We start from the raw sequence: 12,730 nt of genomic DNA on the forward strand, positions 1-12,730 counted from the left end.
GGTAAATTTCTAGAACTAAATTATAAACACAAAGCATTGTATAGTAAATATTGTCCTTCTGAAGAGGTATTTGTTAGAGATTAACTGCTAAGAAAAGTCAAAATGTCAGAATTCAAATCTTTCAAAACACTCAGTTTCTATAAAGTAAAATTTTGAAAACCATAATCTGCCTCTAAAGTCTCAAGAACATTTAAGTAGCTGTTCAAGCACTAATATGTAAACCCTAAAGTTATATCTGTCCACTTCAACTGCTTTTCCCTTTCAACTGTGAACTCAATATAAAGCCAATTACTAAGTAAAGAACAGAGTAGAATGTTTCAATACAAAATAAACAAAATGTACTAAAAAATTTACACAAATTTCACAAAAAGTCTAGCAATAAGTTGTCAAAAAATTCAGAATTAACTTTCCAAAATAAAAAGAAATAGGAACTCTCTGTATATTCCTAAAACTCAAAAACAGTAACTTCTGTCCACAACACTGGAAGCTACAGCAAGAGAGAATTCACACGGATTTAAGCATAACCCTACTTCTAAAGTTATGTACTATTTTGTACTTCAAGCAGTCATCTTGTGTGACAAGACCATTTTTCAGGTTTGTCTTTGGATTACACAAATAGGGTATTACTGACTGTCTACTTTGGTCCACAGATTTCTTTTTGTTGGACCATTCCCAGAGCACTATGTGACTTCATGGATGGAGCACTGTCTTCAGGACTTCAGCTCCTCAGTCCACTTCACTGTGGTGATAATTCCTATCTGTTAAGTCAGAGGTAAAACATAATTCCTTTATTTCCCATCTAGCCACTGTTAAGATATCTGAGGGTTATGTGTAAGTAGCTGAGATCCAGTAATGAGCTGGACTGATGAATTGGGGTAAGGCAGATAAGCTTGGATGGTACTTAGCGATGAGGTTCATCATAGTGGGAGGCTGCATATATCAAATATGTATGTGTCTCTATGTTTGTATTACTCCAGACCCCATGAGACTGTGGTGCTGGTAGATGGGTAAAAAATAAAGGAAGTGGCTGCACATGATAAGCACATAAATTTTATTTCCTCATTGCTGGTCAGGCTTTCAACTTTTTATCATAGAAATTTATTTCTCATTCTACCACTCCTTATACATTCATACCATTAGAAAATGAAACAAATTTATAACCTTTGGACAAACCAATTCATTCAGTGATTACCTTCACTTCTTTCACCAAACCATATCTAGCAAAGAAGCTTCTAATTTCTGTTTCACCCATCCTAACATCAATTGCACCAACAAGAATGTGTTTGGCATGATTTTGCCTTCTGATAAAACATATCCTTGGATGGCTGTGGCTGATGATAATTGGGTGCTAGCTTCTCTTCAGATGACTGAGTTTGGAGTCAGGATTGCATCAAACATGATCTTGGATAATGTTGGCTAAGGCCAAGAGAGATCAAAGTCCATCTGGGTCTGATTAGAACACATTTTATCTACTACACTCCTAGCTCATGTTCTCTTCCTTTTCCTTCCTAAAAGAACTAGTGCAGGAGAAAGCACATCCTTTGCCTTCACAGTGCTGCCCAGAAGGCTTTACTTTGGAAGTATAAGGGGATTCTACAGATTAATGATCTTTGAAGAATGAAGATGATGGCATTACAAAGGATGAACCCTGGGAGATTTGGAGCCCAAAAAAAAATAATCTGTTTACCTGGCAGATGGAAACAACTGGCACCTAGAGAAATGGTAGAACATGGATCCAGGAAACCTCCTAGATCAGTGGAAGTAGGGAAGGGGCCTTACTAAGGAATGTTATCCTATCCTGACATTTGCAATAACTGACATTATTCTGAGAATATGGCACAATGGAAAAAGGGAATCCAGAAGGCAAACCCTACAAGGCAATGGCAGAAAATGCCTAAGGTGGAGAATTTAGATAACTTAAAAACTTTTATAGTATGAAGAATACAGAGAAATGATAGAGACCAGATGATTATGTTGATCATGCATCTGAGAAGGAGGACTTAGAGTAAATAGAAAGAGAAAGAGAAAGTGAAGATAGTAAGAGAAATCCTTTTTGGAAGGGGGAACAAAAATGAAATTTAAAATACTATTGAATAGGACAATCTGAAAGGGAGGAGTAGCAGCAGGAATCTACCGTACTGTAAGGGGAAAATGGTAGGGGGGAAATATATAACCAGGTAAATGCAGGAGAGAGGAACAAAACCCTAAATGGAAGGAGATAACAAATGAGAAAAAGGGCTCAAAGTTAAGAGAAAAAGAGCCAGGAAAAGAACTACCTTTTAAAATGATTAATGGAAGGAACATTATACTATATTTACATAAGAAGAGCAGAAAGAAATCATAATTTGTATGGTATATGAATGTTATGGAATATTATTGTTCTGTAAGAAACGACCACCAGGATGAATACAGAGAGGTCTGAAGATACTTACATGAACTGATGCTAAGTGAAATGAGCAGAATCAGGAGATCATTATACACGGCAACAAGACTATACAATGATCAATTCCGATGGATATGGCACTCTTCAACAATGAGATGATTCAAAACAGTTCCAATTGTTCAGTGATGAAGAGAGTCGTCTACACCCAGAGAGAGGACTGTGGGAACTGAGTGTGGACCAAAACATAGCATTTTCACTCTTTCTATTGTTGTTTGCTTGCATTTTGTTTTCTGTTTTTTTTCTTTCTTGATCCAATTTTTCTTGTGCAGAAAGATAACTATAAATGTGTACACATATATTGGATTTAATATGTATTTTAACATATTTAACATGTATTAGACTACCTGCCATCTAGGGGAGTGAGTAAGGGAAAGGAGGGGATGATTTGGAACAGAAGGTTTTGCAAGGGTCAATGATGAAAATTACCCATACATATGTTTTGCAAATAAAAAGCTTTAATAATTTTTTAATTTAAAAAGCATAATAAAAGTAGAATTATAATTTGAAAAAAATAATTTTAGAATCAAATGGAAGAAAATAGAGACCTAATCAATAACTTTACATTTGAAGGGATTAAACAACCTAATAATACAAAAAGAGTGACACATACTTCAAATGCCTTAACATGCAAATTCCACCAATCAAAATCTTAGTATCTACTGTCTTCAGAAACACCCACATACATACTACACACACATTTCAGATTACTCCATTCCTTTTCTCAATAAGTTTGATATCTGGTTTACAATTTTTCTATCCTCCCCAAATCCTACTCTCATAACCAGGGGGCATTTATCTATTTGTTTGTTTATTTATATTCCTGTGTATAATATATATATACATATATATATTATACACAGGGATATATATATACATATAACTGACTCTCAAAAAACCCCATTTACTCAGTAGCTCAATCTACTCACTTTCCATAAACTAATCTTTCAATTAACTTCAGCTATAAAGATTATCATGCCTTTAATCTCATTATCATCCATAAATATATTACCTCTATGTTCAAGATTTCTGAAATCCCCTTATCCAACTATAATCTATTGACTTTTCATCTCTCTGTGTGACCTTATAAAACTTTGCTTTTCATCCATACCATGACTTACAATCCCTTGTTCCCTCAATTCTCTCCCAAGCTCTCCTGCACTAGCCACTATGTCCTATCTCCTCATCTTGTTCTCTTAGTGAAACAATTCAATTCTACACTGTCTTCCTCTCTTGAATTTCCAGCTCCTTTATTATATTGTCAATTATGCCCAGTCAAACCTTAATCTTTATCATTCCCACCATTCATCACCTTTGCTCCCACATATATGCTGCTGAATGAATGTGGAGAAGAAAATCATACAACTACTCTGACTGGGTCCACTTAAAAATTCATGTTATGTAGCCTCAACTGGGCCCTTCTTTGATGCTAGGCAATCTTTCTATACCTCCACTATCAAGTCACTATCCTATTTTCCCTAGTTGTTCTTCCAAACCTTTTCATCCCTTCTCAATCCTCCAATTGTTCTTTCTGCCTCTACTTTCTCAGATTGTAAATCTTCTTGTTTTTTACAGAAGAAATTGAGATAATTTGCTGTGAACTCCTTTTTCTTCCTCATTTCTTATCATTCAGATATTTTCTATTACTTTCTCCCCCAACTCTATCTCATGTGATAAAATTGCCACTCTTCACTAAAACTAATCCCACTTCTTTTTTCAAACAATTCTATTCTGTTCTCTCCTCCTATAAACTGCCCATTCTTTCATTTTCATTCTTTTACTTATTCATTTCTTCCCATACACAAATATTCCCATCTCTCCCCTATAATGAAAAATTAAGTTTCCTTCTTCAGTTGATCCTTCCTACAATGTTAATTAGTGTTTGATATCTTCTAACAATTATAGCTAAACTCCTAGAAAATATGATCTACAGTACTTTCACTTTCTCTCCTTTCATTCTCATTTTAATCTTTTACAGACTAGCTTCTGATCTTTTAATTTCACTGAAATTCTCTCTCTAGAGTTACTAGTGATCTTTTAGTTGCCAAATCCAATACCTTTTCTCAACCTTCATTCTCCTTGAATTTTCTACAATCTTTGGCACTGTTGATATTCTTTCGTCTTTGATGGTCTCTTCTCTCTAGGTTTTTGGGACACCAGTTTCTTCTGTTTTCATACAATCTGATTGTTCTTTCCTTGACATTTGCTAGATTCTCTTCTAAATAACATCTTCTAACTCTAGGTGTCCCTGAGAATTCCATCCTGGGTTCTCTTGAACTTGAAAAGATAGTGCTTCTCCCAGTTTTTGGATTTTTTTTTCTGTCTATCCCCCAATCCTGGAATGCTCTCCTTATTCTGTACTAGTTAGTGGCATTCTGGCTTGCTTTAAGACACAAATAAAATTCTTTTTTCTGTAGGAAGCATCTTAATTCTACTCCAGGAGCAGAGCCCAACTTTAACATAAAGTAAAAAGTCATTAAATAGGCAGGAAAATTAACAAAATCAAAATTGAGAGAACAAAATCTAAATGGCCACATGCAAGGCCTAAAAAATGTAATTTGGTCTCAGACCCAAAACTAAATAATGCAAAAGATTCATGGAAAAAAACTAAAACTAAAAAATCTAATCCTAAATCCTAAAGAATAAGGGGGTAGAGGATAAATCATAGAAATAATAATTTCATTAAAGAAAATGACAATAATGAGACCACAAACCAAAATTTATGTAATTCATCAAAGCGATACTTAGGAGAAATTTTATATTTCTAAATGCATCAATAAAATAGAAAAATAGTAGATGAATTAAGCATGTAACTAGAAGACCAAATTAAAAATCCTCATTGAAGCATCAAATTACAAATCATAAAAATCAAAGTACAAATTAGTAAAAGTGAAAGTAAAAAACCATTAAATAAATAAATCTAGAAACTTGTTTAAAAAAAATTAGTTAATTTGATTTTAAAATGAAATGAGAAAACTAAATTATCAGTATCAAAAAATGAAAAGGGTAAATTCACCACCAATGAAGAGGAAATCATAGCAGATATTAGAAGCTATTTTGCCCAATTATGTACCAATATATCTGACAATCTAAGTGAAATGAATATTTATAAAAATATAAATTGCACAGATTCACAAAAGAAGAAATAAAATATTTAACCCTTAGAGAAAGAAATTGAAAAACAATCAATGAACTTATAAAAAAATCTTCAGGACCAAATTAATTCACAGATGAATTCTACCAACCATTTAAAAGCAATTGATGCCAATACTATACAAACTATTTGGGAAAATAGGCAAAGGAGTCCTACCAAATTTCTTTTGTAATACAAATATGATGCTGATACCTATACCAGGAAGACCAAAAACAGAGAAAGAAAACTAGTTTCCCTAATGAATATTGATGCAAAATTTCTTAATAAAATAGTTACAAGAAGATTATAATATAACACAAGGATCATACACAATGACCAGACAGGATTTATTCCAGGAATGCAGAGATGATTTGGTATTAGAAAAACTATCAGCATAATTAACCATATCAGAACTCAAACCAAAGAAATCATATGACTTCTCAATACATGCAGAAAAAGCCTTTGACAAAATACAACAGCCATTATTATTTAAGAAAAAACACTAAAGAATATATGAATAAATGGACCTTTCCTTGAGTGATAATTATTATCTTTCCAAAAACACTAGTAAGCATTTTCTGTAATGGAAACAAACTAGAATGGAAACTTCCCAATAAGATCAGGGATGAAGCAAGGATACTTACTATCACCATTATTATTCAATATTGTAGTAGGAATGTTAGCAACACAATAGGAGAAGGAAAAAACTGAAGGAATTAGAATAAACAATAAGAAAACAAAAATATTGCTCTTTGCAGATGATATAATTGCATACCATTAATTTTCTTATGGGTAGGATGAACCAACATGATAAAAAATGAAGATTCTATATAAATTATTTTTTATCATATTGGTTCATCCTATTAAAGAACAATTATTGACCATAGCAATTTAGTCTTAGATCAACCCAAATATCCAAGCCATTGGAACAAAAACTCATTATTTGACCAAAATTTCTAGGGAAACTCGTAAACAGTATAATAGAAGCTAGGTGGAGACCAATTTCTCAGACCAAGATTCCATTCATATATCAAGATAAATTCAAAATGTGTGCATGATTTAGATATAAAAGGTAATAGGATTTGCAAATTAGGGAAGCATAAAATAATTTACTCTTCAGATCTAAAGGGGAGACTTAAGGACCAAACAAAAAGTAGAGAACATTATGAAATGTAAAATGGATTATATTGAATTAAATAGGTTTTACACAAACCAATGCAACCAAAATTAGAAGAAAAAAGCATAAAACTGGGAAGGGGGAAAGAAAGACTTTACAACAAATATCTCTGATAAAGATCTCATTTCTCAAATATATTGAAAAAGAAGTCAAATCTATAAAAATACAAATTATTCATCAATAGACAAATTTTCAAAGGATGTAAACAGGAAATTTCAGACAAATAAATCAAAGTTATCTACAGTTATATAAAAATGCTCTAAATTACTATTTATTAGAGAAATGCAAACTAAACCGTCTCTGAGATGCCACCTCACACATATCAGATAGACTAATATAACAGAAAAAGAAAATGATAAATGTTGGAAGTTATGTGGGAAAATTGGGACATTAATGCATTATTAGTGGAGTTGTGAGTTGATCCAACTATTCTGATCCAACTTGCAAACCCTTTGATTTTACAGTACCACTTCTGAGCTTATATTCCAAAGACAAAGTTGGGAAAGTACCCATACATACAAAAAAAAAGTTTGTAGCAGCTCTTTTTGTGAGGGCAAAGAATTAGAAATTGAGGAAATGTCTATTAAGAATGACTGAACAAATTGTAATATATTATCTTAATGAACTATTACTGTGCTATAAGAAGTGACAAGTCAAATGAGTTCAGAAAAAAACCTGAAAAGACTTAGATAACCTAACGTTGAATAAAGTAACACCAAGAGAACATTGTACATCCTAACACAAATATTATACACTGAATAACTGTGATGACTTAGTTATTTCAGCATTACAATGATACAAGACAATCCCACAGGACTCATGATGAAAAATGTTCCCTGCTTTCAGTGAAAGAAATTATGGAGTCTGAATACAAGGGACAGGAGGAAATAACTTGGAACTCAAATTTTTTAATGTTAATGTTGTTTTTACATGTAATAATATGTTTTTTTTTATTAAGATTACAGAGAGGCCTGGAGAGACTTACATGAACTGATGGTAAGTGAAATGAAAAGAACCAAGAAATCATTATACACAGCAACAAGAATACAAAGATCAATTCTGATAGACATGGCTCTTTTCAACAAGGAGATGATTGAGGCCAGTTCCAGTGATCTTGTGATGGAGAGAGATATTTATACCCAGAGAGAGGACTGTGGGAATTGAGTGTGGATCACAACATAGCACTTTCACTCTTTTTATTATTGTTTGCTTGAATTTTGTTTTCTCATTTTTTTCTTTTTGCAGCACAATAATTGTATAAATATGTATACATATGTTGGATTTAACATATTTTAACATGTTTAACATATATTGGATTACTTGCCATTTAGGGGAGGGGGTGGAGGAAAGGAGAAGAAAATTTAAAACACAAGGTTTTGCAAGGGTTAATGATGAAAAATTATCCATATATATGTTTTGAAAATAAAAAGCTTTAATTTAGAAAATTAAGAGAAAGAAATATAAGAAAATTTTAAAGTTAGAAATAACTTTGCAACCCAATCATACCTTTTCTTTCCTTACATTTCTTGCTCCTGTCTTTCTCTAAACTTTCATGGAAGATTTGCATTTAAATGCTACATAAATGTAAACTACTGTTATCCTCATATGTATCATTTGTCATTCTATCCATGTGACAATGTAGTGGGCACTATCCTAGAGAAATAGCACACCATGGTCCCTATCAAGGAGTTTAAAATCAGAGATATCAAATAGACTCTACTACATTAATATCTATGATTCTGTTGTACAACAGTGTATAACAATAACTTTCATTCAATAGGTGCCCAATAAACATTTATTAAATTGTTGGAATTTCTTTGTTGAGTATACATTGTCAGAGGCATATAAAATAGGAAAATAAAAAAACAAAAATCAATACTGTTAGAAAATATATATCATAATATATCACAAATCAGAGTTTAATGTTTGAAAATAAGAGGCAAAAGGTCAGAGATCATAGACGTGAACTTGGAATTTCTGATTTAGACTTGGAATAGACCTTATAGAAAATCAGGCTGAATCTGTATCTATTTACAGACATATGGAAACTGAAGTGCAATTAAATGACTTACACAGTGTTGAACATGTAGTAAATGTCAGATTTGAATTGAGGATTTCATGATTCCGACTCCAATGTCCCATCCATTATATCATGATGACTCATAAAAGAAGAAATAAAGGTTCATATTTACCAAGTAAGATCATGGTATCCATACTAGCTTATAGTGACACTATTATTAATATTATTATTCTTCTGAAGATATTAAGCTTTTTAATTGTACCTTTGAATATGTCTTTGGATAGAAAATTTACCCAGATAAATCAGCTAGAATGTGGTAGAATAATTGGAGAATGTTCCAAAAACCAAGCAAAATGAAAGAATTGGAAGTTAAAGATTTCTTATTTTAATATATCAATTGCATTTGTTCTCATTCCTCTGTACTAATTCAAAGGTTAGAGAATGCTTCCAGCTTTCTGTTAATTGTAACATTAACAGAACAAAATATCTATGTGACACAGGAGCGCTAATAGAGGGGAAAAGACAGCTTTTAGCATATGAGTAACCATGTAGTGGGTTGTAATAGAAGGTGGGTGCAAAGGAAGAAAGGGTAAGTGTATATGGCATTTTCCTTTCTGGCAACATCCTTGGAACTCTGATCTTGGTAAGAGAAGGAGAGGAGAAAAAATAATACTGTTAATCTGAGATAGACTTTAGAATTCACTGTTTTATATATGCATGTATGTGTGTGTGTGTGTGTGTATATATATATATATACATGTACATATGTATGTCTGTGTGTGTGTATATATAATTAAATCTTCCTAGAGTGTTTGCCTTCACCTACACAAATACCTCTGAGAAAAATATTGGCTATTCCATCACACAAAATAACATTTCTTTTCTCCTGAAAGGTGTTGGAAGGTTCATTTAATTCAATGATTCAACTGAAACCTTTTATAATGCATTTTATATGACACACAATTTACCTAGGCTTGAAAATGCATTGAAGAAATACCTTTATATATTTCAGTGACCCTGAAATATAACCCGTTACTTTGGATTGTATTGATATTGTGTTGCCACCTGTGTTTTTACAGTAAGATTTTATTTGCAACTAAATTGTAATTATAATCTAGTTAAACACAATTTTTATAAGTGTAATTGAATAGTATTCAAAGACCAGTATTTAACTTTCCCTGAAAAAAGCACCATTCCTTATTAATCATTTCTTTAATTCATTCATTTATATGAGTGAGGAAATAGGATCCAAATGCTATTTAAATATGATACTTTATAACATAATAAATTCGCAAAAGACTTAACAAAAACAATTGTGGATTCCAAGAGGAAAGGCCATTTCCCACTGGAGTACAAGGTAGAGGTATTATCTGAGATGAGTTTTAAAGTCTGCATAGGAATTAGCAAAGAAGAAAGTAGAGGATATTCTAGACATAGAAAACAATATCTGTAAAGATACTTTTTTTCTTTAATTAGGTCTCCTAATTTTATATAGATTGGAATCGAAGTAGTTACTCAAATGTATGACTCTAATAATGATCAGTAAGGGAGTTTTGCTAGCTGCAAAGAGTGCCATAATGGATAGAGTGTTGATCCTGAAATGAAGAAGACTAATCTTACTAAGTTGAAATCCAGTCTCAGACACTTATTACTGTTTGACTCCAGGCAAGTTATTTAATCCTGTTTGTCTCAGTTTCCCCATTTCTAAAATGAGCTAGAGAATGAAATGGCAAACCACTCTAATATCTTTGCCAAGAAAACCCCAAATGGGGTCATGAAAAATAGGGCATGACTGCAAACTGATTGGCCACTGAAAGGGAGCACTGATTTGCTCCATTCCTGACCCTCCTTAGGAAGCTTGATGACTCTATCCTTTACAGGAATTTACCATGTTAGAAGGGAAGCATTTATATAGAATATATTATGTGCCAAGCATTGGTCTAATGGCTTTTACAAATATCTCATTTGATCCTCAGAATAACCCTGAAATAACCTCATAATGTTATTACTTGAAAGATAAGATGCTATTATCCTTACTTTACAATTGAGGAAACTAAGGCAAAATGAGATTAAAAGACTTGCCCCATTAAAACATCTGAAACTCTTATCAAGAGTTTGAGCTCAGGTCTTCCTAATCCCAGGTTTGATGCAGTCTCTACTGCACCACCCAATATTTTCTTTAGTTCCAGACAAAGCAGATATTTGATTGGCTTAGCTTCTTACATGTGAGAACTGATCCACTAGCATCAGCCCTCCTAGAAGCAGGAATTAGAGGCATGTGTCACTATGCCCAACTCAAAGACAAATACTAAAGTCACTTCTCTCTTTAAACTTCTATTCCTGTATTTTTCACTACATTTGTTATCAACATTGATCCAGGAGGTCTATTAAGGAGCAACTTTGCTGCCAGTAATTCTTAGGATCTTAAAGTAGTGAATAGTAAAAAACTAGACTGACTCAATCCCACTGAATAAACATACAATTTTCTCAGGAGAAGGAAAGAGATGTTTAATGAAGACTTGCAAACATATGGATTTTCAGACAAATGTTTATCCCAGTACAAATACACAAAGTCATCCAAAACAACTTCTGCAAATTGAGGGTGTAGTTCTTAATGGTAATCCTAAGGGCAAAGAAACACAAACATTCTGGCAATTAGGATGAAATTCAATTATGTTTTGGATCAAGAAGCTGGGCCTTTCTTGACAAGAGTCCATATACATCATTTAGCTTCAAAGAGAAAGAGAGAAAAAACAAGAGAAGAAAGACAAAGAGGGTAATGTCAGGAGCAGCAGAAGAAGGGAGGGAGGGAGGGAAGGAAGGAGGCAGGGAAAGAAGAGAGGGGGGAACAGAGGCAGGGAAACAAGCAAGCACTGAGGCACTTATCAGTGAGAGTTCACCATGAATACCCAATGTATTCGGCTGTTTTCTAGCCATCTTGAAGCCACATCATTCCACTACTACTTTTTTATTCTGGCATCAGTACCACAATTCCTGGAAAGGACAGATCAGTTATCCCATGAATTTAGTCACCATTTTTATGTCTTTCCAGACCAAAACACTCTTCCATGGTTTCCATAATACATGTTGTCATCCCCTATTAGAACATAATTTATTTGCAGTCAGGGACTGTTTTTTTATTTAGTTTCATTTCATTTTGTTCTAGCCAGAAATTCCTTTCATTTAATTGGAATATGAATGAGAGGGAAAAGAGGAGGTTCGTGTAGACAGATGAAGCTTCCATTGGTTTTCCTATCTCAGATCAATGCTGAAACAGAGCAAGGACATCTGATGGTAAGGGTACTAAGTATAACAGAATAACCATTACCAAGGTTTCTTCTCCTACTCTCTTAGACATGGAAATCAATCTCCTTTTGAAAAGGAAGAAAATTCTAGAAATAACTATTCATTCCACTTTGTACATGAGTGACAATCACATATACACTTTATACTAGTATGAGGTGTTAGTTAATAATGTCCAAAAAGTGATCAAAGAGGATGAGAACTAAAAAAAAAGGCACTGACTTTGGTATTTCAGAGACTCAAGCTAAATTTTTCTAGCTTAAATGCTGTTGTACTTTATTCAGTAGACTTTCTAACAGAGGAATTATTGAGATTGGGCTGTTTATATATAAGAATAATGATAGGCATTAGAAATATAAATCTCATAGTTTCTTCAAGATAGGATAGGATATTTGATCCTCAGAATAATGCTGAAATAACCTCACAATGTTATTACCTGAAAGATAAGACCCTTTTATCCTTACTTTACAATTGAGGAAATTGAGGCAAAACGAAATTAAAAGACTTGCCCCATTAAAACGTCTGAAACTCTGTCAAGAGTTTGAGCTCAGGTCTTCCTAATCTCAGGCTTAATGCAATCTCTACTGCACCACCTGATAAGAAGACACATTGTAAGTTTTTACAACAAACAAAACCAGAGATGATAATGAGAGTGAA

The 12,730-nt window shown here is 33.0% G+C and overlaps 1 pseudogene; it reads right to left on the minus strand.

Moving 5' to 3' along the window:
* Nucleotides 1–504: 504 nt before the first annotated feature.
* On the minus strand, nucleotides 505–1,398 carry LOC127538632 (deleted in azoospermia-like; annotated as a pseudogene).
* Between the last annotated feature and the right edge of the window lie 11,332 nt (nucleotides 1,399–12,730).

The sequence above is a fragment of the Antechinus flavipes genome, chromosome 5, assembly GCF_016432865.1.
Source record: "Antechinus flavipes isolate AdamAnt ecotype Samford, QLD, Australia chromosome 5, AdamAnt_v2, whole genome shotgun sequence".
NCBI lineage: Eukaryota > Metazoa > Chordata > Mammalia > Dasyuromorphia > Dasyuridae > Antechinus > Antechinus flavipes.